Below are 4,383 nucleotides of genomic sequence, written 5' to 3'. Positions count from 1 at the left end.
ATTTTTGGTACGCTGCCAATAATCCATCAGATGAGCAACACATGCTCAGACGATCAAATATTCAACAATTCATCACATGAGCAACACTTGCTCAGATGATAAATATTTGCTCAAACCAAGGAATATTGGTTCAACAATCAATATTCAACGATCCATCGAATGAGAAATACTTGCTCACTTCATCGTAAGAACTATACCTCTGTCTCATGACATGTTCAATTCATGAGTTTCAGAACATCATGTTCAACTCAGCAACTACATGGACTCATCGTCCCATCAAACCATGAAGTCATCAATTGACTAACAAACCACGAGACGTCAATCATGTCACTTTGGGGGGATATCACTTAGGGTTTTGGTCTGGCGGTCTACGGCACGTGTATTCACACGATGGAATGTGAGCAAGTCGTGCAATCAGTTGAAGAAATTCACGAGGTAGTGGGTGGAAAATCGACCAAGTCTCCACACGTTGAGCAACTGGTTTCAAACACGATCTCCACTTCCCCACTCCATGATTCCATCAACTGTCACACTTCATGGGGTCATGGTGTCTAAAATTCCAGCAATATAAATAAGTCTCTGAATCATGATTGAAGGATCAGCATCAACAGTATCATCAATCTCACGTCTCATCGACAACACGAGATCATCAACTCATCAATTGAGAAACTACTCTCAATTGAGCAATTTTAATCATTCAGAGCTTATCATATTCTGAATTCACACACCCACAATCTTTGATTACCATTGATTCCACACATTTCCAAGCTTCCCTCCTACAGATCAACCCATCCTCTCTTGTGACCGAATTTACTCTGGAACGGTCATTGTCTTGATTTAGGCCGGAGTACTACAGATTGATCTCTCGAATCTAAAGCACCCCCTTTGCAGCGGTGCATCTGTGTGAGGTTTAACATTTTGATCGGTTCGAGGAGTCTCCTCCGCACGGTCGTCTCCTCAATTCCTTAAAAACCAGGAAATCGTTTTTCCCCATCTACAGATTGGCGACCACAGTGGGAGATTAATCTCTCGGTTTCAATCTCTCATCTTCACAAGATGGCTGGTCTTAGGTCTGGGTTAGTTACAGGCTACAATGCAAACGCCGCTAGCACTAGAAACAACGACGACAATCAGAATATCCCGGAAACGATTCCGTCTTCCAACACTGACGATGGTGACATTTCTCCTCCTCACGCTGAAGGTCATACCGTGTTCGGTCGACACCCTGAAGAAGTCAGAGGAAATACACCACCTACCATTGCTGATCTTATCAAAGCGCAAGAGACTCTTGCAAAGAATCAGACTGACATGGCTTCTACACAGAAGGAGCTGTGTAATTATCTCAAAACTCTCACTGACAAGTTGTCAGGGAAAACCCAAGAAAACGGAAAAAATACGGAGAAATCCTCAGATGCTGCTGATCCTGAGGTAATCCCAATCCATACAGTGGATGATGATGAAACTGGCCAAGCTGCAGATTCATCAGCAAAGGAACCATCAAATTTCATTACTCGAGAATACGTGGAGCACCTTCTGGAGAACCATGGAAAAGACAAGACATCACATGTCCGTCGTCACCAACCTCCTTATCTTGCCGCTACGCAGATAATTTCCCTTCCGAAAGGTTACATTTCTCCAACTTCCACTGTGTATGATGGAACTGGAAATGCTCGAGAACATGTCTCTCGTTCCCTCGAAGCCTTGTGATGAGTGCTAAAAATTGCATATTTCTATATCTTTTTCTTCGCAATTAACTCATCTTTTGTGCTATAATTCTCCATTTTATCCCATATTCTGTATTTTCATTGTTTTCAAGAATAAATACTTTTCTTAATTAATTTTGTATTTTTAGGTTCTAAATAAAGTTTGGATGGAATTACGGAGCGAAAAGAGCAGAAAAGTGGTGGAAGCCGAGAGGAATTACGCAAGGAAGCTGCGAGGAATGTTGTGCACAAGACCAAAAGGCTAGAAATGGGCTTAACAAGGAAGAATTGTTCTTAAAGAATATATGGGCTTGGCATACCCAAGGTCCAAAACCCTTACCCAAACCCATTTCCTATATCCATACCCGTTTCCCTTTCTAGCCGTCAGATTGGATCATCTCAGCTTCCTACGGTCGCAGCATTGTCAGTACATCAAAGTCTGAAACTCCTGTCTAACACTACAGCACCTAACCCCATCTTGAGCCGTCAGTTTCGTTGTATCAGGCATCCGACGGTCGATACCAGCCTATTCACTTGTAGCCGTTAGATCTATCTATCATTTCCGCATCCCACGGCTCAGCTTCGCGTATCATCGAGACTTGATGCATCCGCTCAACACCTAAGCACCAAATACCTATACCCTAACCCCAAACACACCTTAACCCTAAAACTATCGGCTTCTCCTTCTTCTCCCCCTTTCTTCTCCTCTGCAACTCCACGACCACCACCTGCTCCGCCACCAACTCCTTATCAATCACCACAACCACCACCATCTCTTCTCAAATCATTATACACACTCGACCCATCACCTATATCACGTTCTAATCTCTCTCAAACAACTAATTTCGCCTATTCTCTCACCACTGAACCCTAAGAGTGAGTTGGTGAAATTAGTTGATGATATAGATCAATTGGAGGCGTGGGAAGCATCAGAAGATCGTAAGGAAGCATGGGTGAGAGTTATCAATAGTTTGCAGTGATTAGGTAAACCTAATTTATATTTCTTATAAACCCTAATTTCATAATTTGGGGATAATTGGGGGAACATGATTGTACGTCTAATTGAAGCATGGGTTGATTGATTGGGTTGTTATCAGTAGGTTAGGTGAACCAATTTTGGGTTTAATTGTATTTTTTTACAAACCCTAATTTTGTTGTTAATTGGGGATTTTTTGGGATTTCCATTGTATGTATAAATAGGGGTCTTTGGGTGTTGTAATGGGATATGCCTGGGCTAGCCAGTGCTTCACCCAAGAGGACTGGAATAGCCAGTGCCTCAAGGGTTAGTTCTTAGTTTAAATTATTTTGTAAATTTCAATTGTATTTGTCCCATCCATGCTCTGATCTTGTTTGGCTTGAACTGTCTAGGATTGAATATCCTTTTAGGTTGTTAAAACACTAAGCAAGCTTCTCTGCGGGTAGTTGCAGTGTGAGAGCCCCAACTACTACTAGGATTAGATTCATCTTAGTGTTCTTAGTAATCTTTCTAGACCAAGCCTTAGATGAACAGACGGCTTTGAACCGCAACTGTCATCTAGTTATTCAGAGAGCCTAGAAGCTGACTGATAACTAACAAGGGACAAGAACATAGTTGGAGGACTTAGCTTAGGAAAAGGGTGGATTCAAGATCCTAGTCCCTTCTATACTTCACTGCCTTTGTTTCTTTATCACTGCCTGTGTTACTGCCTTGGTTTCTTTGCCACTATCACTCTTTGTCACTCACTGTCACTGTCACCACCTTTGCTTCATTAGTTCACTGCTTAGAGAATTAGCTTAGGAAACTTCAACTCACACCCTAGTCCCTGTGGATTCGACCCGTATTTGCACAAGCTACAATCGACACCGTGCACTTGCGGTATAACCATGTAGGCTTCCCTTATACTCTTATTTCATACATCTTTAAAGCCTACCAAATTTTTGGCGCCGCTGCCGGGGACTGGTGCTGTGTAGTTGAAAAGAAAAAAAAATAAAAAAGTAGTGTACCTGTCTTAGTGTAACTTAGCCTGTTGTAGCTGTAACTTTGTGTTTTGCTGTTGTAACTTAGTATAACTATATTAGTGTAATAGTTTTAGTATAACTTAGCTATATTAGTATAACTGCATCTGTAACTTAGTGTAGCTCTTAGTGTAACTTAGCTTTAGCTGTAACTGTAGTTCTGCATCTCCTGCATCCATATCTGCATCATTTAGCATCTTCATCTTAGCTGTAAGCATTGCATCCATTGCATCCATATCTGCATACCTGCATCATCTCTAGTTTGCATATTGTCATCATAACTTGCATCTGTCACTTGCATATCGTTGCATGCCTGCATCTTTTCCATATCTGCATCTTGCATTTGCATCTGTGTTTGCATCCTTGCTCTTCATCTTTGCTCATTGCCTGTAGCTTTGCCATGCCCTGTAAGCATGATGCTCTGCAGCCTTGCTTCATCTGCAGCATTGCCCTGTGGCCTAGCACCTATAGCATTGCCTTGTCTGAAACTTGCTGCCTGAGCATACTTGTTATTTTCTTGCTGTGCTGCTTGCCCTTTTTCCTCATTGCTTCTTGGCCTCACCCATTTGCTTCAAAGAGACTGATCTTCTCTTTTGAGCCAACATGTGCTGCTACAGCCAGCCTCTGGTGCTGCTGTTGTTTTCTGTGTTGCTGTTGCTGCTGTCTTGCTGCCTCTTACTGCTGC

This window comes from Papaver somniferum, chromosome 3, assembly GCF_003573695.1.
Source record: "Papaver somniferum cultivar HN1 chromosome 3, ASM357369v1, whole genome shotgun sequence".
Taxonomy (NCBI): Eukaryota; Viridiplantae; Streptophyta; class Magnoliopsida; order Ranunculales; family Papaveraceae; genus Papaver; species Papaver somniferum.
Note: the sequence above shows the minus strand (reverse complement) of the source record.